Raw genomic sequence first — 25325 nt, forward strand, 5'->3', positions numbered from 1 at the left:
TTCTCAAATCTTTTCAAACTTCTCAAAATCATCTTCCGTACAACAATGACGAGTTTCAATCTCAATTCGATGACCTCGTTTTCTCATCTGTTAGGTTCATCAACCAAAATTCCAATGCTAATCCCTGAATACTATGATCAGTGGGCTGATCGTATGCATGATTATCTGAATGGTCTTGATGAAGAATTATGGACATGTATCAATGGAAATGTCAATGTTCCAGTGAATGTTCAACCAATCGGATCTTCTACAACAAATTCTAGTGTTGATAATCAATCTGATCGTCTGAAGAAACTGGAGAAAATGTGTTTGAGGGAGCTGCGAGGTGCTTTACCTCCAGTTGTGTACAATTACATTAGGAGTTGTACAACTACAAAGGAGGTCTGGAACAATCTGAAAGATAAGTTTCAAGGAAGTGAGAAGACGAAAATCAATTCAGTCAAACAGTGTTTAGTTGAGCTGAAAGATTTCAGACAAAAAGAAGGTGAAACAATCAAAGTCTACTATGATCGACTGAACGAGTTAATCTATCGTTATAATCGCTATGGAATTACCAGGACTTCAATGGAATTCAATCTCATATTTGTGATGGGTCTTCGAAAAGAATGGAGAAGCGTAAGTATGATGGTGAAGAATCAGCAAAGTTTTGATACATCAACTCTCAATGATTTGTACAATCAGTTGAAAACACACGAAACTGAGGTAAATGAAATTGCTGAAGAAACGAAGCTGAATTTGGGAGGTCCAATGGCACTGGTATCAAAGATATCTGAGAAAGAAGCTGAAAATGGTGATTCTGAGGAAGAAGACGGATTCATCATGAATTCGGATGATGAGGCAATAGCTTTTTACTCGAATAATCGTGTTAAAAAATTTTTCAAAAAGCCGTTCAATCCGAAAACTAAGCTTGCTGAGGGAAAAGGAAGTGCTGTGAGTAAAACTGCTGATGAGGAGAAAAAGAAAGTTGAGAAGAAAGATTCGAAAATGTCTGAAAGAAAGATTGAGAAAAAGTTGAAAGGTGATACTGGAATAGATTGTCATTATTGCAACGGTGCGAATCATCTTGCAAATGATTGTATGCTTCGAAAGAAGGATGAGAGGAAGAATAAAGTCAAGGATGAGGCTTATTATGCAGAGAAGCTGGAAGAGGTTCGTGCGAAAGCTAAGAGTTTGTCATTAGTTGCAAAGGGTGAACATGAGAATGAAGATGGAACTTATCAAATCTGGTCATCTGGATCAGACGATGAAGAAATGTGAAATCTGACACATGGAGCGTTGTATGCGAAAATGGAGGAGGAATCAGATGATGAGGAATTCGAAGTGAAAGGACGATGCTTCGTATCCAAAGCGGCAGACAAATATCCAATGACAACAAAGGTACGTAAAATTCCCGAATCTTTTAATATTCCTACTCATGCTTATGATTCTGAACTAATATCTTTTGATGAGACGGTTACTTATTTTGATTCAATTGTTGTGTCTGCTAGTAATGAGGCCAACAAATTATCCATGGAGTTGTTAGAGACCAAAAAGAGATTAGACTTGAAAATAAGCAAAATTGAATGTTTGGAATTACAAATTACAAACATTATGTGTGATAGAGATACTTTAACGAGTGAAGTCAAACTTTTTCTAGCACAAAGAAACATTTACTGTAATTCTGCGAAAAGACTTTATGGCAAACTAACTGATTTACATCATTCAAGTGACATAAGTAAAGAGCAACATAGAAAATTACTACATTTTCTAGCATTCGAAAGAGCTAAGGTAAATAATATTTCGGATGATTGTGAGCAAATAATAGCTGATTTTGACAAAGTTCCCGATGATAGATATAAATATGGAATTGTCAAAATTGATGAATGTCTTGATGCAAAAGAATTAGTTAATATCATGAATGATACTTTGACTAAATCTGAACAAATTCAAATTTTGAAAAAGACTAAGAATTCAACATCTGATTCTCAATCTAATTTTGCTGATATTGAAGATAATTCTGACAATATTAGTGAAATTAGTGAACTTGAAGATGTTGATTGTTCTCAGCTGTCTGTTATTAATGTTGCATCAACATGTAAAGGGAAAGAAAAAATTAAGGATTTGATGGTTGAAAATGAAACCGATATACCCTCAACTTCAAAAGTTAGTGATATGAACTTCGTGGATCTCAAAGACAGTCAAACTGATGATAGTGATGATGAAGATGAAGAGAAATTTTCGAAAGAAAAGAAATCTTCAAAGGAAGAAGAAAATCCACGAATAGTGGTTGATCAGGTGTATGGTGATACACAAAAGTTCGAAAAAGTGATGAATGAAAAAGGTGAACACTATCTTGAAACGAATACAGTGGTTTATCCAAATTTCAAGTGTACAGATGATGTCATTTTTCCAAATCAAGTTTTCGTAACTACTGGAAATGTTGAGAAAATTAAACCAGAATTAAAGAAGTTAGTTGAAGAGGATAATTCAAAAACAACTGATGAAGGGTTTTTCGCAAATCAAAGCATAGTTGAAAACAACTTAACAAAGAATTCGTATGTTTTCCAACGTCAAAAACCACAAAGAAAATGGGTTGAAAAATCAAAAATTGAAAAAGAGAATTCAAAACAAGTTGAAAAGGAATGTGAAAAAGTTGTCAAATTAAACTCCAAGGAATTCAAAGATCAAATTGACAAATTTTCGAAGGAAAACAACATTTCAAAAAGACAAGCAAGAAAGAAAATATTTTGGCAAAATGTTGAGTCTCAAAAGGTGTCTGAATCACAATCACCCAAAAATATTTTCAAAGCTAAAAATTCATCTTTTTCAATAAAACCGCAACATTCATCTCAATCAACTCATTCAAAGTCTGAAGTGAATAAACAACCAAGGTTTTCGAAAGTTTCAGAAACTAATATTCCAAGAAAATTTTCAAATAACTCAAATCCAAATAAAAAATTCTTTCAACGTCAACATTTTAAATCAACAGTTGATACATCATATGCTAAATCTTTTATAACAAATCCAAAAGTTGATTTTGTTCCTAAAAAGCCAAATTTTCCAAATCAAACGAAGAAAGAAACTATGAAAATTTCACGAGAAAAAGGAATGACTTCAAAGAAGAACATTGATCATTGGCTTGAAGGCAAAGGAAAGATGTATCAATCGAATACATTTTTCAAAGGAGCAAATTCACGAAGCATATGAGAAGTATGTGAATACTTCATCGAATGGCAGTTCATCTTCTAAGGATTCGAACATTTCAGTCAAAGCTTGGAAACCAGTAATAAAAGCAAAGAATGTTCATTCACAAACTCAGAATTCGAAGGGTAATGTCAGTGAACATTCGAAACCATCAAAAACTTATGTTTCGGTTCCTTTAAATGAAGATGTAAACTTAATTGATAGTCTCAAAACAAAAGTTTGTGATTGGGTTAAAAGTTCTTCATTGCATTCGATATTGAAATCTAATTTCCAATGACCCAAAAAGCCTTGGGTACCTAAATTTTTCCATTGAATGTAGGTACTATGTGACGAGCAATATGATAACAAGTGGTACATCGATAGTGGTTGCTCTCGTCACATGACTGGGAAGAAGGAGAATTTATGTGATTTTCGAAGTCTCAAAAATGTTGGAGTAGTGAAGTTTGGGAACAATCAAAAATGTCAAGTCAAAGGATATGGGAAGATCACGAATGGACAATTCACAGTGAATCGTGTGGCGTATGTTGAAGGTCTTCAACATAACTTGATAAGTGTTTCTCAACTTGTTGTGGGCACTGGCAATCAAGTTCTTTTTAACGAAGAAGGAAATATTATTTCGAATGTCAACACAAAAGAGGTGTTACTGAAATCCAAAAGGAAAGGTGACATGTTCACTTTGGACATCAATCCGATAGTAAGGAAACCTGCTATATGTCTTCTTTCGAAAGCAACATCAGACTTAAGTTGGCTTTGGCATCGAAGACTTTCTCATCTCAATTTTCGAAACATCAATGAACTTGTGGTACAAGATCTGGTAAGAGGTTTACCTGTACTTAAATTTGACAATGATTCTTTATGTGCAGCTTGTGAAGTTGGCAAGCAACATAAACAAGGTCATCCAATTATGATTGATTCGAAAATAGTTGCACCTTTGGAACTCTTACATATTGATTTGTGTGGTCCTTCAACTGTTTCAACTCTCAACAAGAAAAGGTACATTTTAGTGATTGTTGATGATTTTTCCAGATTTACGTGGGTTTATTTTCTCAGGCTTAAATCTGAAGTTGCACAAATCATGATTGACTTTATCAGAAAGATGGAAACAACATTGAAGAAAACTGTTCGAAAAATTAAGAGTGATCATGGAACTGAATTTAAGAACAATGTTCTTGATTCATTTTTGGTGAACAAAGGAATTTCGCATATCTTTTCATCTCCATACACACCACAACAAAATGGTGTTGTTGAACGAAGAAATATGGTGTCTTCAAAAACTTTGGAGGTTTATTGACTAGGTGATACGTATTTTAAGTACTAGTTTTAAATCAACTAATCTAGACTAACTAATACGTGATAGGCAGTGTACGTAATCGATTAATATGATTTTTCATGTAAGTTGGGTATCGAACACATGGAATGGAAATAATAGCTAAAATTACCTCCTAATTTTATCGAAGTAAATTAGGCAAATAAAAGGGGGGGGGGGGGTTCTATTTTTGCAAGTCTAGAAGCTTAAAGCAATTAACAAAGAAGAACTTTAAACTAAAGAAGAAACAAGAAAATAGTTTTTAAATCAAGATATTAAAGATCCTTTTGTTTAGATACAATTCACTTGCTCTTATGGTTGATTTCATGGAAAGTGCAACGGATTATAGTTTTGTTGTTTACCGATTCCTAGATTGATTAGAATTATGATCAAAAGACTAATCCTTTAGCAAGACAAGTTCATTTTTTCAGTGATCAACTGGACAAATAAACAAGTAAGCTAGTGTGAAGTTCGAATTATGGAAGACATGTAATTTTTATTGATATAAATGGTTTAGAAATATCAATTCAATACATGATTGTTCTTCATATATTAGCTCTCATATCAATTTACCAACTTTTTTATTTGACCCTAGATTTTTTTATCAAACACTAGTCCTATAAACTTGTTACTCACAAAATCATAAGATTCAATCCAAATAAGAAAAATAGTTCATCAAATCTCAATTAAACTCAGCAATAAGCATAAAAGAAGTTGTCATTAACATAAAATGTTATTTTAACAAGGAACCATAATAAATAAGTAATTATCTATAATCCAAATCTATTCATTCAACACATAGTATGCAAGATCATTTATTATAAATGAAAGTTAGGGTTTTTAACCCATAACTATTAGAAACACACATGTAAAAAAGAAAGCACTTTGATAGACATGATAAAAAATAGAGTAATTAGAAGTAATGTTGCCTTAAGATCTCCTCAAAATCAAGCTCCCCAACGAATTCTGCACTCCAAACCTCGAAGGTATGTTTCTGGTCTTTAAAAGACGTCAATAGCTTCCAGCATAAGTTTGGTTTCCAAAAATCACCTCCCACACCGTGGAAAATAGTCCTCACAGCGTGTCGATCACTTAAAATGCGTATTCTCCAAGGCATAGATCAGATCGCGAAAAACCAACTCACCACAGCGTGACAGGAATGCCCCACGCCGTGGGCTTCAGAATTCTTGATTTCTTTGACTTCTGTTGACTTGGTCCAATATTCATGCTTCCAGCTTCGTAGTTGCTTCCTTTTCATCTCGAGCATGTCTTCACTTCTACAAAATAGAATTTAAATGAATTAAGCACCTTTTTATCCTATAATGAGCATAAGTGTAGCTAAAAATATTAAGATAATGCACAAGATATATGATTAAATATGCACATATCACTAGGTCATGTCACAAACCATCAATTTTTGTAAGACGAAGAGTGCTTATGTTTTTCCTAAAGAACTAGTTGACAACTTAGTCAATAGAAGTATCACTCCAACTTCTACCATCAAACCCCATGAATAATCATCGCTTCTAGCCAGTACAAATATAAGATACCAATAACCTCCAAAACTGACATAGAATGGAGCCATCCAGATACCATTCCTTATTCTTATCACTTTAAACTAGTTACCAAGTACCTCAATCAACAACCATTGCGATTACTATCCCCAAAAAAGTTATTTCCAAGCCATGCTACATGGCCTTATTTCAAGATCAATTGTGCGACTTAAAAATCGATTCAAATGAAAATATTTTTGGTGGTTTTGATTTGAAAAAAAAAATGCAAAAGTAACGAAAAATATTTTTGGTATTTTTGATATTGGTATTGAAAGACAAAACTAACGAAAACTTAAGAAATGACTAAACCAACGAAAATTTTTGTCAAACCATTTGAGCATAATGTCGAAATCGAAGCATGTCGAAGGGTTGACTATGAACAGTAACCACTGAATTGACATCTTTTTGACACATTTGACTTGTCATTCTAACGAAGTTAGTCCAGGAAATGAATTTTCATTCATCATTCCTAAGCCATTTAAAATTCTTACAAACGATTTTTCATCCAAAGGTTTTGTAAAGATATCAGCAAGCTGATCAGTGGTCTTTACAAAATGAACTTCTATGTTTCCATCTTCAACATGATCTTTTATAAAGTGATAACGAAGAGCAATGTGTATGGTTTTCGAATGTTGCATAGGGTTATGGCAGATGCGAATGGAACTTTGTGAGTCACAATATTACAGAATTTTCTCCATGTTGATTGCATAATCATGCAGTTGAGTTTGTATCCATATAATTTATGAAGTGCAAGCCTCAGCAGCAACATACTCTGCTTCTGCTATGGAAATCGAAACACATGTTTGCTTTTTCGATTGCCAGCTTACTAACTTCCCATCCAGTAGTTGACATCCGCCACTTGTGCTCTTTGTATCAAGATTGCATCCTCCTAAATCATCGTCTGAAAATGCTTGTATGAAAAAGCATGTCTTTGAAGGATACCACAATCCTAACGAAGTTGTTCCTTTGAGATAACAAAATATATTCTTTACAACATTCAGATGAGGTTCCCTGGGATTCGACTGTTACCTAGGACAATTGCATACAGAAAACATAATATCAGGTCGACTTTCCGTGAGGTAAAGTAACGAACCTATCATGCTCTGATACAATGTGATATCAACAGCTGGTTGATCCAATGATGGATTTAGCCTTGTTCCAACAGCCATTGGTACTCTCGGCTTCATGCTATTTGTCATTCCAATTTTTTCTAGCAGATTTTGTTTATACTTCTCTTGATTGATAAATATGCCTTCTCTGCTTTGAGGAATGTTTAATCCCAAAAAATTGTTTATCTTCCCCATCATACTCATCTCAAACTGGCTATTCATCAAAATTTCGAATTCTCTTGAAAAAACAAGGTCAGTAGAGCCAAGAATAATATCATCGACATAGATTTGAACAAGCATAAGATGATCCCCAACTTTCTTTCGAAAGAGAGTGGCATCAACCGATCCTTGTTTAAATTTTGATTGCTTTAAGAAATTGGTAAGAGTTGCATACCAGGCTCTTGGTGCTTCTTTTAACCCATAAACGGCTTTATCTAAGATATAACAATGATCAGGCAATTTTTCGTTAATAAAACCTGAAGGTTGTTCAACATATACCCTCTCTTCAAGTTCTCCATTGAGAAAAGCACATTTGACATCCATCAGGTAGACATCAAAATCTTTGTGTGTTGCATAGGCCAAAAATGTTCGAACTGACTCGAGTCTTGCGACAGGGGCGAAGGTTTCCTTATAGTCTATACCTTCTTGTTGCGAATAACCTTTAACTACAAGCCTAGCTTTGTTTCGAACAACATTGCCTTCTTTATCAGTTTTATTTTTAAAGATCCATTTTAATCCTATCACTGACAAATCTTTTGGTTTAGGAACTAGACGCCAAACTTTATTTCGTTCAAATTCAGCCAATTCAGATTGCATAGAAACAATCCAATCAGGATCTTCCATAGCAATCTTGACTGTTTTTGGTTCAATTTTCGAAATAAACACATTAAACATGCAAAATTCCCGATGAGTATTGAGTACCTCGTTCTTTGCATGAATTTGAGCTCTCGTCAATACTCCAGCTTGTGGATCACCAAGAATTTGTTCGTGTGGATGATTTTGTGTCTATCTATCCATCAAATGATATGCTGGATCAAAATCCAAAGGTGCATCTTCGAATGTTTCATCATTCTCTTATCCTGCAATTGACACATTATCAATCAAATCATGAAAAATGTCGTAATCATTATTTGAAATATTCGTTTGTTTATCATTTTGCTCCCCCTCGACAAAATTATCATCTTGATGCTCCCCCTCAACATCAACATTCATTCTCCCATTCTCCCCCTCGAAAGTATGATGCCCCTCAACATGAGTAGTCGATGTCAAGTGCTCCCCCTCCACTTGATTAGTTTGTAAAACTAGAAGACTTTCGTTAAAAATCGGAGAATTTGTTGTCGAGTGGTTATCAGCATTTTGTGCGATTACTGTCGAATCATCAGAATGTTTCGATGCCTCAGGAATTCGATTATCCTCAGCATGGATTTTAGCATCAATAGCCCTATCAGGAGTACCAAAAATTAAATCATAATCAAAATCTAATGAATTAACACTGTCAGATTCAAAATTTGATTCATTAATGATTGGTTTTTGTTCAAAATGTTTTTTTAACACTTTTGACATAGTGATCATCGAATGTGAGATTAAAAGTTTCTTCGATCTTCCTTGTTCGCTTGTTGAGCACCCTGTATGCCATAGAATTATGAGAGTATCCTAAAAATATTCCTTCATCAGCGTTTGACTGAAATTTCGAAAGATTGTTCTTAAGATTCATAATGAAGCACCTGCAACCAAAAACATGGAAAAATTTTACATTGCGTTTCCTGTTGTTAATGATCTCGTAAGGGGTGATATCGAATCTTCTATGAATAAAAGACCGATTTTGAGTAAAACAAGCAGTGGAAACAACTTCAGCCCAAAGATATTGTGGAGGATTCACATATGTCAACATCATCCTTGCAGCTCCACGTAACATCCCGTTTATAATAAGATAATTAAATAATAAACCCAGGCCCCGAGAAGTAATATTTATTATTATTTAATATTATTATAGTCCGAAATCAAATAATAATTAGCGGGGTGTTGGTTTCGAGGTGCCAAATGATATATTTTTGATTTCCGAGGGTTAAAGTGTAAGTTCGGGACTTATCTTGTAAGGATTTTTGAAGGCAGGGGTTGTTTGGTAAATGTTGGGCTTAGATTGAAAAGATTTTGGAAGCCGGGGGCTGAAAGGTAAATTTTGGACATATGTTGAAAAGAATTCGTCATGGAGGGGTAATTTGGTAACTTGTGGGTTTAATTTGAAAGAAATGGGAGAGTGAGGGACCAAATGTGGTATTATGGGGCGAAGTTTTATAAATCGGGGTTTATATTCGTTACCACCCGGTAACCCTAACCCTAGGAACGTTATGTGCAACCGTCATCCCCCACTTCCTCTTCACCCTCTAGCCGCCACCCTCTCCCTCTCCTCCATTCTCCGGCGCTGTCACCTCTCCAATCGATAGTCGCCATAGCCACCACATAATCAACGTCGTGGGCCTTCAGCGGAGCCGTGCATTGCTGCCGCTATCTGATACATCGAAGCTGTGAACAGCCGGGGGCCAGCGAACACCGTTGCTCCATTAACTGGTGCTTGTGAAGCGCTCTTCTTCGTCGTCTTATGCCACTGCGGTCGCCGACGTCGTCGTTTCGGGCGACTGTTACGGCTAACGCCCTTCCCCGACTGCCTCGTCTCCTTCCCGTCTAGTAGTTGCTGCTACCGATGTCGAGTGAAGCCACCATGGTCACCGCTGCCGCCATCGTTTCACGCCTCCATCGCTGTTTTACGCCACCAGATGGGGTGGTTGGGCTCGTTTTCAATCAGAAGAGTGCGTGTGTGTGTTCTGGTGGCCGTTATGTGTAGCTGCGTGTTTGGAAAGCAAAAGAGACCACTGCCACCAAGAGGGTGGCTGAATCCAATTGCAAGCAAGAAATGTATGGGTGTTTGTTTATGATCTAGTGTGTGTTCTGTGTGTAGTTTATTTGGCTGGAAATACCAAGAACCGCCACCACCACCACCGTGAGGTGATGGTTGCCACCATGTGTCACCGTCGGCCACCGCTAGGGTGGCTGCATGTGTGTCTATATTAGTGTGTGTGTGTGATATCGGATTTTGCATTGTAAATTGTATCAAATTAGAATAATGAAAGGAAAAAATCAAACCACCACCTTAGGGCGGTGGCTGCCGCCTCCTGCCGCCACCGGCCGCCGTGTCAATTGGCAGTGTGCCTTGCTGGATAGTGACTAGTTTGGGATGTTTGTACAAGGGACTAAAACCCTAATGGGCCTAGTGAAATCATAGTGGGCCTAATAAACCCTAATTGGTCAAAGGTCCTAGCTATTGGGCCTATTAGGCTAATATGGGATGGAAACCCTAATTAGGGTTTAGAAAACCCTAATATTGGAATTATGGGCTTGGACCTATCGGTACCCACATTTGGGCCATTTGAATGGAATTGTGTATTAAGCCCGTCTTCACCATGTGATATACCTAGTAGAGTAATAGACTTAATGAATTAAGTCCTTAATGGGTTAAGTGAGAAACACCTAACCCTAATTGTCATTTTATATGAAACCCTAGTTTCACTTGGGCCTTGTGTTGGGCCTTTCTTTTGGGTTTTGCTAATTGGATCATTAATGGGCCATCCAAAAAATAATCATATGGACTAGAATATGTTGATGGGCTTAGGGTAAGGCCCATATGAGGGTGTGGGCCCAATTTGGAAAATTGGGCCATATGTTGGGCTTTGGCCCATTACTTGACTATTGAGCCTTTAGTGTGTGAGTTGGACTTTGGGCTTGGAACCCAATTGTTAATTGGGTGTTGTTTGATGTTGACAGTTCGGGAATCTGTCAACCAGCAGCTCGAGTTTTATCGGCGGGACTTCAGTAGTGCCAGGTGAGTTCTCCTCACTATATCAACAGGGTCTAAGGCACCAAGGTCGGCCCTTTATGGATTGTATTTGGATTATTTCATGTTATGCTTACTGATTTATATCCTGGTAGTTAGGATGGTGATATGCTATGCTTTAGTGACCCGGTTGGGTCGGTATCCTAGTATATAGGATGATGCTATGTTAGTGACTTGTTAGGTCGATATCCTGGTCATAGGATTGTTGCTATGCTTTGTGATTTGTTAGATCGGTTTGACTGTTATATATATACATGCTAGCGTTATATGATGTCTATGTGCACATGATTGTCCTGGTTATTGGATGATGCTATGTTAGTGACCGGTTAGGTCTGTATCCCGGTTATTGGGATGTTGCTATGATTGGTGATCTGTTACATCAGTTTGACTGTTATATGAAATGAGCTAGCGTATGATATTTATGTGCACATGGTTGTTTGATTGGGGGTTGGGTTGAGGCGGTCCTGCTTTGTGCTGTAGGCCAACATACCCGACGAGCGGTCCGGATAGGTTGTAGGCCCTGCGTGGCGGTCCAGACGTGTCGAAGGCTCGAAGAGCAGTCCAGATAGACTGAAGGCCTGTGAGGCGGTCCAGTCAGGCTGATGACTCATTATGCATGATGTTCTGTAGTGGTTATATGATATGGTTATGTTTGTATGGCGTTGGTATTTTAGGGAAACTCACTAAGCTTCGGGCTTACAGTTGTTGATTTTGTTTCAGGCACTTTGGATGATTGCGGGAAGGCGAAGGCGTGATCGTGCACCTCCTCATATTTTCATGATTGATTCTGGGAATACTCTGATGTCTAAACTGTTTTGAAAACAACCTGTAATAACTTAACGGTTTTAAAATGTGTTAAAAAGTTTAAATTTGGCTTGAATTTTATGGGTGTTACAAGTTGGTATCAGAGCCTTGGTTTGAGTGAATTGGAGGAACACTCGTGTGAATCCAGTCTCAAATCAAGGAAAGGATTTTAAAATGAATTTTTAAATGGTTTTCAAAATAAGTAAAGGAGGATGCAGGGTGTACGATCAGCCAGAGCCAGTAAGTAGACCGCAAAATACCATACAGTTATTTGATTATGTGATATGTTAGAACAACATGCTAGTATTAGGCTAGGGATCTTCAGGAATTGCATGATAGAATTGCCTGATTACATGATGCCTGCTAGCCTAGGCTTTCCTTATATGAGATTGACATCATTACTGTAGTTGTTTAGCGTATGCATCACGGCTGTACATAACTAAGATCTTATAGCCCAAGAATGTTTGATTTGGCCTTATGTTCTGTTCTTATTGATTGGGGCCTAGGGTAAGATTGGATATTCGAAAGTCTATAGGGTCCAACGTTATGTATGTCTAGCATACATTAGTGCTACAAGGTTGGTGGAAGTTTCATGGATGAGTGGGTTGTGTGAGGCCGGGAGGCCAGTTATGAGATATTTAGCATTCCTCTAGGAGTGAGGATTGAGCGCTCGCTATGTTTATATATATTGTTAGGGCGTTGTGATAATACTTGATACAAATATTGGTAGGTGTGGAAGGTAGTATGGGCCCGTACTACTGAAAGCACAGGACCCATACGCGTAGCAAGGAAGTCACAACCCCTAGGGTTTAGTTGGGAGTAGGTCCCCTATCATTATATTGGTTATCAGAGACCTTTCTGGTGTCTTACCAGAATGGTGGTTACAAGACATCTTGAGACCGGATCCAGGTTAGGATCCCGTATTGTCAGAGGATCGTATTAGTGAGATCATCCAGGAGGAGGTGATCGAGATTGTCCAGGGACAGTTGCCGGAGATGTTTGGGTCTATCAAGACTGTCATGGTTGAGTATTTCGACGAGCGCTATGCAACCATTACCGAGACGGTTGTCGCGGCAGCTTCCACAGCTGTAATGACGGCAAGGGGAGGAGTTGGTTGAGCCTTCCAGTACCGGGACTCATTACTGTGACATATTCTGATGAGCAGAGGGCTGCAGTTACTTAGGACTAAGGAGATGTTCTGTACTCGTTACATTCTGCGGGTTGAGCAGGAGAGTCTAGCACATAAGTTTCTAGATTCGAGGCTTCGGGGGTTTTGCTTGAGGCCGGAATGTGAGTCGCAAGGACTCCGGAAAGGAGTGATGTTTATGTTCAGCTGGGGTTTTCGCAAGTGGAAGTAGAATGATTAATTGGTGGTTTGGAAGGTCCTTTTATAAGGCAAGGATTGTGCCCTTTCAGTTTTCGAGCTCGAAGGAGTGAGCAGACTTAGGACCCCACGATCAGGTTGTGTTCCAGCTCGGGTCAGTTAGTCGCAGGGGTTGGCGATAGTACTTCAGCACCGGTGGGTCGATGTGGCATGAGTATCTTGTGAGGCGTATGCGATTACTGTTCCGACCCATAGGATCTAAGATCTGATTCATCTTGGATCTCTTGCATCTGACGGTAAGGATTGATTGTTGTTGGATATAGTTTCTAAGTCCATAACTATATTTGGTATGTACTTGACCCGACCCGGCATGGTCCATTTGGGTTGCACTTCACCCGAACAATTTACGGATAATCTTTTGAGAATAGTATAAGTTATGATTTATTAATATATTATAAGTCCCAATATATTAATATAAAATCATACTATTTAATTAGTATTGATCTATAATTAATCTAGAATTAATTTAGAGATCAAAAGTATGACTAATTAAATATGGGCTCTTGTATTTATATAGTGTGGGCTAATGCTTATTTGGAATGGGCTAGGCTTGCATGGAAAGTCCATGGGTACTCCATGGAGCTTTAACCCATGGATCTCATGGAAATGAAAAGACATGGGTATTAGGGTTTACATGGATGTAACCCTAATCCACCACACTATATAAAGGAGGCTTTGGTTCTTGAAATCACACTAGTTGTGGTGAGAAAAATAAGAGGGCCGATTTCAAGAAGGTGATTATTATTCTCTCAAAGTTCCAAGTTTGTGGTGATTTGTGATTTCCATTTGAGGCATCCACACTATTGGTGCTAGGCTCTAAAACTCCAAGCAATCAACTACAACTACAAGGTAAGTAATTCTACTAGCTTTATTTGATTCAAGTTCCCCATGCCATGCTAGATAGGATAAGAACCTTGGAAAAATAATTATTTGCATGTATCTTAGTCAAACATAGATCCAAGGTTTCTAGGGTTGCATGTACACCATAGGAGTGTTAGAATGCTCAAAAACCCATCAGTGGTATCAGAGCCTGGTTTGTTTTATTTGATAGTTGATGCAAACAAAAAAAAAAAAACTTGAAAATCGAAGTTTTGTTCAAAAGCTCGTATCAAAATTTCAAGTTTTGTATATGTACTTACGATTCTTGAAATTTTTGATATGAACATTCATAAACATATGAGTTTAGAAGATCATAGAAATTATGTGCTAATAATTGATTAGATTAATTCTTGATCTTTATGTGTTTTAATGGAGTCCATAACTAGTTCTTAAGTTATGGATAACCAAAAGTCACATTTATAAATAACCATTAAAAGAACACATAGGTTACAAAAATGAAGAGTCTTCATTTTTAATAACCATTAACTCATAAGTTATGAGAAATGAAAACTTTTGAAAGTTTACAAAACTTGCCCTCAAGTTTTGGAACATGTAAAGTCATATTAAAAACTTTAGTTCCAACCCCTAGAATTTTAAAAGTTAAAATTCAACCCTTATACTTTATAATATTATAAGTTTAATATTATTTATATATATATAAGATGAAGTCGTCTTACCACTAGTACGCCTCATTCACGAAGTCGGTCTATAAGGGGGGTATAAGGTTGTTGCCTATAAAATGGCAACTTAATGGGTGTCCACTCTCACCCACCACTTCCTTGATCGGTGGAGGGTCGTTAGGCAAATGGGTAGGACAAGGACTTATAAATTCTCATTAAAAGTATAATGATAATACTAAAGTAACTAAATTTTATTGAATTCCTAATCTTAGTTATTTTAGGAAAATGTGAATAAGGTGCTAATCCATGAAATTACACTTTACACTTTGTTTAAGTCGTTAGTGGAGCGTGTGTGGTTAACCGGCACACTAACTTGGACTTAACAAGGTAGGTAAAGGGTGAATTAATGTTTATGATAGTATCGATGGAGCGTGTGTGGTTAACCGGCACATCGATTGAGGGGTAATACATTAAGGGTACCATGTAATTTACATGGTTACTTCATACCTTGTTTTGTGATCCTCGGCATCCAAGTCACAAAACTTGAAGGGCACACTCGAGATTGAAACATGCCATTGAAGAAAGTTCAATGAATCTCAAAGAATCTAGGAGTTTCTAAACCAATTAAAACCTAATTAAATATTTCGTTTTTCATGGTGGAAATTGGTGAATCGTCATTCACCTACCTTCAAATATCTTATAGCTTAGATTACGGCATCCCTCTTCTAAGTTATAAAATATTGTGTTGGGTCCTAGCCTTAATATTACATTTGGATGTTTTGTTAAGGACTATCTCTATATCTAATCTAATCTATTCCTTCTTCTTTTCAGATGTCTTCCAATAACAATGCTTCTGGCTCAAACCCTACTAGCTCCTTCTCTCTCATGAATCTTTGTGGGAGAGTCATCTTTGATGGGTCCAACTTTACAGATTGGATCAGAAACATCAGAATGGTCACTCGGTATGAGAACAAAAAATATGTTCTCGACAAGGAGCTGAAGGTACCCGAGCCAACTGCTACTCCTGAAGAGCTTGCTGAATATGAGGTACATGAAAGAGATGCTACAAAAGTGGCATGCATCATGATGGCCACCATGACAGTCGAGCTCCAAAATTCCTGTGAGGACTATTATCCTTTTGAGATGCACCAGGACTTGATGGACCGCTACCATCAAAGTGCTCGTCAAGAGCGATATGAAATAATCTCATCCATGATAACAACCCGAATGAAGGATGGTGAACCCATCACGGGCCACATGCAGAAAATGCAAAGGTATGTGGACCGTTTACTGAAGCTGAATGTGAACTTCCCTGAGGAGTTAGCAATAGACATCATTTTGCACTCCTTGCCATCGTGTTATGATCAATTCCGCAAGACATATCACATGAACAAGGAAGAAGTCACTCTCAGCAAACTTCAAGGACTCTTGAAGACCGTCGAGAGTGGTCTAAAGGGTAAGTCGGTTGTTACTACTCCTACTCCTACTCCAACTGCGGCCAATGTCTTGGCAATCGGGCATGGCAAAGGGAAGAAGAGAAAGAACCCTTCTAAGGGTACCAAGGGTAAGACCCTTGAAGGCTCCTCTTCAAGCAAAACCAAGAAAGGTTTTGTCACTCCTTCTGCTAACCCTAATGAGGCTGAATGCTTCTATTGCCATGAAAAGTCGCACTGGAAGCGAAACTGCCCAAAGTACCAGCAAGATTTGAAGGATGGGAAAGTAAAACCCAACCATGCAGGTATATACACTATATTGTCTAATAACTCACCTCATTCTAAGTCTTGGGTCCTTGATACAGGTTGTGGTATTCACATATGTTGTGATTTGCAGGGACTAAAAAGAAGTGAGAATGTGGAGCAGGGAAAGATAAACTTGATCATGGGAAACAAGAAAGCTTCACTTGTCACCAAGATAGGAGTTTATTCCTTAGTGCTAATTAGTGGGTTTACATTAGATTTGAATAAATGTTATTATTCGCCAGAAATGGCAAGAAATGTTATTTCCTTTCATGCATTGTATAAACCAGGTTTTACCTTTTATTTTGATAATAATAATGGTAGTATTGATGCTTTCTTTAATAATGTTCTTTATTTTAAAGCATTACCTTGTGATGGCGTGTATGAAACTTTATCTGTTGTAGATAATCTAGGAAATAATGTATTGTGTATTAACTCTTCCACTAGCTTAGATAAAGCATCCTTATGGCATTGTCGTCTTGGACATGTAAGCAAGAAACGCATAGGCCAACTCCAAAAGGATGGAGTCTTGGAGTCATTTGACCTAAAGTCAGATGATAGTTGTGAATCTTGTTTGCTTGGTAAAATGACAAAGTCACCTTTTACTGGTACTTGTGCTAGGGGTGAAGGTTTGTTGGACCTCATACACACGGATGTGTGTGGACCCTTCAGAACCGCCACAAGAGATGCTAATCGGTTCTATGTGACTTTTACTGATGATTTTAGTAGATATGGATATCTCTACCTAATCAAGCATAAGTCAGAAACCTTTGAGAAATTCAAAGAGTTTAAGAAAGAAGTGGAGAATCAGTTGGGCAGGAACATTAAGATGCTTCGATCCGATCGTGGTGGTGAGTATCTTAGTACTGAGTTCCTTGACTATCTTAAGGAATGTGGGATTGTCTCACAATTGACACCTCCTAGGACACCACAGTTGAATGGTGTAGCTGAGAGGCGCAATCGGACCTTGTTGGACATGGTTCGCTCCATGATGAGTCGAGCTTCGCTACCAATCTCATTTTGGGGGTATGCCTTAGAGACTGCCGCCCATATCCTTAATCTAGTCCCTACAAAGAAGGTTGCCAAAACACCTCACGAGGTGTGGACTGGAAAAGTTCCCAATCTAGACCACATCAAGATTTGGGGTTGCGAGGCTTTCGTGAGACGCGAGACTCACGATAAGCTCGAACCCCGAAGCAAAAGGTGTATTTTCATCGGCTACCCACAGAAATCCTTTGGTTACATCTTCTACAGACCCAGTGATAATGTGGTCTTTGTAGCAAGAAGAGGATTCTTTCGAGAGAGAGAATTCATGAGCCAAGGAGACAGTGGGAGGCAAATTAACCTTGAGGAAATTCAAGAGTCAAGTGGTGAAGGAACCTCAAACCCTAGCCCTCAACCTGAGGAGGAAACTCCTGTTGAGCCGACTGAAGAATCTATACCTCTGAGGCGTTCCACCAGAGTTAGGAATGCACCTGAGCATTATTATGGTTTTCATATTACTGCAGAAGGTGAGACACTTATCAGTGATAACACACTGGTAAATCTGGATGAGCCTAACAGTTACACGGAAGCCATGGCAGGCCCTGAGGCTGCTAAATGGAAAGAGGCTATGGATAGCGAGATACAGTCCATGTATGACAATCAAGTTTGGAACTTGGTTGACAATGTACCTAATCGTAAGATAGTTGGGTGCAAATGGATCTTCAAGAAGAAGACCGACATGGATGGTAATGTACACACTTAGAAGGCACGACTGGTTGCAAAGGGTTATTCTCAAACTTCGGGAGTCGATTATGATGAGACCTTTTCACCAGTGGCCAAGATTATGTCTATTAGGGCTCTGTTAGCCATTGTTGCATTTCATGATTATGAAATATGGCAAATGGATGTCAAAACCGCTTTCCTTAATGGAAAGTTGGCTGAAGATGTTTACATGGTTCAGCCAGAGGGTTTTGTCAGTACAGAGTACCCTAGTAGAGTGTGTAAGCTCGAGAAATCCATTTATGGATTAAAACAGGCACCTCGCAGATGGAATCTTTGCTTTGATGAGAAAGTCAAAGAATTTGGCTTTTCAAGGAGTGAAGATGAATCTTGTGTCTATATCAAGGCTAGTGGGAGTATAGTCAGTTTTTTGGTACTGTATGTGGATGACATACTACTCATAGGAAATGACATCCCAACCCTGCAGGAAGTAAAGTCCTGGCTTGGGAAGTGTTTCGCTATGAAGGACCTTGGAGAAGCTGCCTATATCCTAAGGATAAGGATTTTGAGAAACAGGAGTAAAAGACTAATTGGACTTAGTCAAAGCACCTATGTGGACAAAGTGTTGAAAAGGTTCAACATGCATAACTCCAAGAAAGGAGAGTTACCCATCCAGAGTATCGCCAGATTGAGTAAGACACAAAGCCCTAGTACTGAGGCTGAGATAACAGAAATGAGTCGAATACCTTATGCTTCAGCTGTAGGATCGATCATGTATGCTATGACGTGTACTCGACCTGATGTAGCCTCTGCTTTGAGCATGGTTAGCAGGTATCAGGGGAACCCTGGCAAGGCACACTGGACTGTGGTAAAGAATATCCTCAAGTACCTACGGCGGACTAAGGACTGGGTCCTTACCCTCGGTGGCAGTGAGGACTTGAGAGTTGTAGGGTACAGTGATGCTAGCTTTCAGACTGAAAGGGATAATTTCCGCTCTCAGTCGGGCTGGGTCTTTACTATAAACGGAGGGGCAATTACTTGGAAAAGTTCCAAGCAGGAGTCAGTGGCTGATTCCACTTGTGAATCAGAGTATATAGCAGCAAGCGAGGCAGCAAAGGAGGCTATATGGCTAAAGAACTTCATCGGAGACCTTGGAGTTGTACCAGCTATAAAGGAGCCAATGGAGATTTTCTGTGACAGCAATAGTGCGGTTGCCTTAGCCAAGGAACCAAGAGATCATGGGAGATCCAGACACATTGACAGAAAATATCACTTCATCAGACATCGAATAGAAGAAGGAATCCTCGTGGCAAAGAGGGTATCATTGGATGAGAACCCAGCAGATCCCCTCACGAAGGGACTGACTCGGGCTAAGCATCTCCAGCATGCTCGGAGCATAGGGCTGAAGGATGATATTAGTTTTAGTAGTTAGATAATCTTGAAATTTGTAAAATGTAATTGACATTTGATGATAAATAATAGCTGTTATTTATGAGTAAAGTGTTGCTATCTCTTGTCAATCGTTTACTATTATTTCTTTTTGCATGTTTTGACTTCCAGAATAATTATGTTATGGTTTATATCATATTATTCAAACTCTCCACAGTCGGTCATATGTTGGAAGTAGATATGAATCAAGACTGTCATGGGTTGGCTTGTAGAGGTCTAAGATGTTAAACAAAGCGGGGCTACAGCACTCATGAGTGCTCATAAGTTCTGAGTATTGGATTCAACCCATGCTCACTTATATCACTTCATGGAATTTATCTCGAGTGATCATGAGAAGTAATATCATATAAGTCTTAAAACCTAGAGATATGATTTGTTGCCTATGAGTTGGTTATGCATTGATTGCACAAAAACGCATTGGTAACTCGATGTTATAAACCGTGCTTTTGTGTGTAGTTCAACAAGTAGTATAGCAAACATATGAGTCGAAGTTTATCTGTTCCTTCTAGGATTAGAAGCGATATCTGGGCCCCTCGATGATTTTGTTTTGACCTATGTACCGGGCCCGGTCAGAACTAAATTGATGTCTTCAGTTAAGTTCTATGTCAAACAAATCGGAAATCGGGAAATAAATGCTGGACAATAAGCAAGACCATGTTCCATGTATTTCTCCGGCTGATATCTAGAACAGAGGATTATATGATCACTTATCTAAAATGGCGCTTCATAGTTCAACAGAGTTTAAAGAGCTACGATTTCTGATCGGTTCCTGAAGTCATACTTCCAACTATAGTTATTAGACTTATCCAAGTGGGAGACTGTTGGATATAGTGTCTAAGTCCATAACTATATTTGGTATGTACTTGACCCGACCCGACATGGTCCATTTGGGTTGCACTTCACCCGAACAATTTACGGATAATCTTTTGAGAATAGTATAAGTTATGATTTATTAATATATTATAAGTCCTAATATATTAATATAAAATCATATTATTTAATTAGTATTGATCTATAATTAATCTAGAATTAATTTAGAGATCAAAAGTATGACTAATTAAATATGGGCTCTTGTATTTATATAGTGTGGGCTAATGCTTATTTGGAATGGGCTAGGCTTGCATGGAAAGTCCATGGATACTCCATGGAGCTTTAACCCATGGATCTCATGGAAATGAAAAGACATGGGTATTAGGGTTTACATGGATGTAACCCTAATCCACCACACTATATAAAGGAGGCTTTGGTTCTTGAAATCACACTAGTTGTGGTGAGAAAAATAAGAGGGCCGATTTCAAGAAGGTGATTACTATTCTCTCAAAGTTCCAAGTTGTGGTGATTTGTGATTTCCATTTGAGGCATCCACACTATTAGTGCTAGGCTCTAAAACTCCAAGCAATCAACTACAACTACAAGGTAAGTAATTCTACTAGCTTTATTTGATTCAAGTTCCCCATGCCATGCTAGATAGGATAAGAACCTTGGAAAAATAATTATTTGCATGTATCTTAGTCAAACATAGATCCAAGGTTTCTAGGGTTGCATGTACACCATAGGAGTGTTAGAATGCTCAAAAACCCATCAATTGTGTGATCTATTGCTCTTCTAGGGATTGGAGACTATGTCTGCGGAGTAATTTGTGGCCGGTTTAGGGCAGAGGTTGTTTCAGTTATTACAGTTCGGCGGTGCATGATCGAGCTGGTGAGTGAGTCAGGGTGCGAGACCCTGAATGATATTATTTCTAGAGCCGAGAGCGGGAGATTTGTTGGATCACCTTGGGAAGAAGGGTATTATATGGGAGGTCTACGGACAGGGTCCCACATGTTCAGCACTGTCAGGATTCAGTGGTTTTAGTAAGCGTTATTGATTGGCGGAGGAAAGCACCAAGGGAAGTATCTCGTTGTTGAGACATTAGTTGAAGTATCTATCTTTGGACTTTAAGATTTGGGAGTGGGATCATTCGAGCATTGGGGACTGTTGGTGTCCCTGGGATTCAGAAAGTGTTCAGCTAGTTATTAGAAGTGTGTGATCACTGGGGATTGGCTGGTAATGGAGCACTAATTGGTAAGAGTTGGTTTTATTTGGATCGATCGTTGGTAGTAAGAAAGATTGGAAATTCTCCAATTTTCATGTATTGTGAAGACTTAGTCGAATCTAAGTGGGGGAGAATTGTCCAGTGATATAGAGGCATGATTGGTTTTGGAAATAGGATAAGTTTCATATCATTGTCATGAAGGAAGACAACCTAAGTGGCTGTTTGGTTTGTGGGTTGTGTGAATTGGGAGTTCGGTAAAACTCTCGAGCATGTGTATCATGTTTTCCTGGTGCTTGATAGCAGAAGTCGGGAAACTAGGTTAGAGTTCTAGTCATGAATTGTGTTCAGTTCGAGTATTCGGCCGAGGGTGTTCTCGATTCTAAAGCTTTTGGATTGATAGGTTGAGGGTTTTGATAGCTGCCAGGACTCGGCAGTACATTCAGCACAGGTGTGCGGGTTATTAGCATATGCGGTAGACACGCAGGTCAGGGAACAGACCACAGATTTCCGAGAGGATGGGCGATCGACATGAGGCCTAGGGTTAGGCCGGGGTTAGAGTCCACGAAATGGATCAGGAGTTCGGAACCCTAAGTGGGTGAGAACAGTCTGCATGGGAAAGATCACCAGGGGGTGGTCCAAGGAGATGTTCAATAGTTTAGAGTGATCCAGTTGACTGAAGGCCTAGTGAGGCGGTCCAGTCATGCTGAAGACTCTGCATGTGTTTGTAGATGTATGTGCGGGTATTGAGTATGCTGCTATGCTATATCAATCAGTAGGTCTGTTCCCAAGTATCGAACGTGTTGCTGGAGTAGGCTGAAGACTCCGATATATTTTGGGTTGATCGGAAGTTGTTATTAGAAATCGGATAGAGTACAGTGGACCTTGGTGATCTCATCAGTTCGGAGTGTCTCATGGGATTAATCTGTTTGGATCAGGTAATACTCCAGTTAGGTGACCGGGAGTAGATCTGAATGGGTATCCGTCAGTTTTAGGAAGGCTTGGGATTAGAATGTTCTGTCGCTCAGGTTCTGGGAACCGGGTTAGACCTGGTTAAGCTAGTGATAAGACTGTAGGAACGCCACTACAGTTATGAGGCCAAGGAAGCAATGGATTGTTTAAGGTTCCGTGTGATGTAAGGCTACCATTGGTCATGTAGCAATCACTTTTATCCATGGGTTGGTAGCGACGGGATTCGATGCATGGATCCGATCGGTTGGATCAGGAGGTTATTAGAGCCTCAGTGACATGATAACTAGTGGAAACTAGTTCCAGAGAAGGATTACGTTCAGAAGTCGTGTGAGGCAACTATGTGGGAGTCGTTTGGCTCCGCGACCGGGCCAGAACCCGGTATGTCAGATGATTGGTGAACGAATTGAGACCAGGGAGGTCTCGGTAGATTTTAGAAAGCAGCCATGTGACAGCATACTGCTTCAGGTAGATCAGCGTTCAGACAGTTCCGTGTTTAGGGCGGTATTGACAAATTGGGTGTTCAGGTGTATGAGAAGTATCTCGATGTTGGAACCCTCAGATATCAGGAGTTGAATAGTTAGATGAGAGACAAGCGGACTGGACTCAACAATAATGATTTGGTATGAGAGGTCTGTCAGAGATCCAGACAATCACGAGACTTCAGGTTTCAGATCGAGTAAATGTGATCATATTGTAAGGGATTCGTTTATTTTCAGTTTTTTGAACCCGGCGAGGGTTGGGTACGATTACCTTGGAAAGGCTAGGGTTATGCTCGGGATTGTGGTTCAAGTTGTTTGGCATGTAAGGAATGACAAGAAGCGATTTCGAGGACGAAATCAAATTTAGGTGGGGGAGAGTTGTAACATCCCGTTTATAATAAGATAATTAAATAATAAACCCGGGCCCCGAGAAGTAATATTTATTATTCTTTAATATTATTATAGTCCGAAATCAAATAATAATTAGTGGGGTGTTGGTTTCGAGGTGCCAAATGATATACTTTTGATTTCCGAGGGTTAAAGTGTAAGTTCGGGACTTATCTTGTAAGGATTTTTGAAGGCAGGGGTTGTTTGGTAAATTTTGGGCTTAGATTGAAAAGATTTTGGAAGCTGGGGGCTGAAAGGTAAATTTTGGACCTATGTTGAAAAAAATTCGTCATGGAGGGGCAATTTCGTAACTTGTGGGTTTAATTTGAAAGAAATGGGAGAGTGAGGGACCAAATGTGGTATTATAGGGCGAAGTTTTATGAATCGGGGTATATATTCGTTACCACCTGGTAACCCTAACCCTAGGAACGTTATGTGCAGCCGTCATCCCCCACTTCCTCTTCACCCTCTAGCCGCCACCCTCTCCCTCTCCTCCATTCTCCGACGATGTCCCCTCTCCAATTAATAGTCGCCATATCCATCACATAATCAACGTCGTGGGCCTTCAGCGGATCTGTGCATTGCCGCCGCTATCTGATACATCGAAGCTGTGAACCGCCGGGGGCCAGTGAACACCGTTGCTCCATTAACCGGTGCTGCTGAAGCGCTCTTCTCTGTCGTCTTATGCCACTGCAGTCGCCGACGTCGTTGTTTCAGGCGACTGTTACGGCCAACGCCCTTCCCCGACTGCCTCGTCTCCTTCCCGTCAAGTAGTTGCTGCTACCGATGTCGAGTGAAGCCACCATGGTCACCGTTGCCTCCATCGTTTCACGCCGCCATCGCTGGTTTACGCCACCAGATGGGGTGGTTGGGCTCGTTTTCAATCATAAGAGTGTGTGTGTGTGTTCTGGTGGTTGGTATGTGTAGCTGCATGTTTGGAAACCAAAAGAGACCACTGCCACCACCGTGAGGTGGTGGCTGCCACCGTGAGACAGCCGTTGTCGCCGCCAAACGCCACCAGGAGGGTGGCTGAATCCAATTGCAAGCAAGAAATATATGGGTGTTTTTTTTATGTTGTAATGTGTGTTCTGTGTGTAGTTTATTTGGCTGGAAAGACCAAGAACCGCCACCACCACCATCGTGAGGTGGTGGCTACCACCATGTGTCACCGCCGGCCACCGCTAGGGTGGCTGCGTGTGTGTCTATATTAGTGTGTGTGTGATATCGGATTTTGCGTTGTAAATTGTATCAAATTAGAATAATGAAAGGAAAAATCAAACCACCACCTTAGGGTGGTGGCTACCGCCTCCTGCCGCCACCGGCCGCCGTGTCAGTTGGCGGTGTGCCTTGTTGGATAGTGACTAGTTTGGGATGTTTGGACAAGGGACTAAAACCCTAATGGGCCTAGTGAAATCATAGTGGGCCTAATAAACCCTAATTGGTCAAAGTACCTAGCTATTGGGCCTATTGGGCTAATATGGGATGGAAACCCTAATTAGGGTTTAGAAAACCCTAATATTGGAATTATGGGCTTGGACCTCTCGGGACCCACATTTGGGCCATTTGAATGGAATTGTGTATTAAGCTCGACTTCACCATGTGATATACCTAGTAGAGTAATGGACTTAATGGATTAAGTCCTTAATGGGTTAAGTGAGAAACACCTAACCCTAATTGTCATTTTATGTGAAACCCTAGTTTCACTTGGGCCTTGTGTTGGGCCTTTCTTTTGGGTTTTGCAAATTGGATTATTAATGGGCCATCCAAAAAATAATCATATGGACTAGAATACGTTGATGGGCTTAGGGTAAGGCCCATATGAGGGTGTTTGCCCAATTT

Source organism: Lactuca virosa, chromosome 8, assembly GCF_052849685.1.
Source record: "Lactuca virosa cultivar CGN04683 chromosome 8, Lactuca_virosa_CGN04683_v6, whole genome shotgun sequence".
Taxonomy (NCBI): Eukaryota; Viridiplantae; Streptophyta; class Magnoliopsida; order Asterales; family Asteraceae; genus Lactuca; species Lactuca virosa.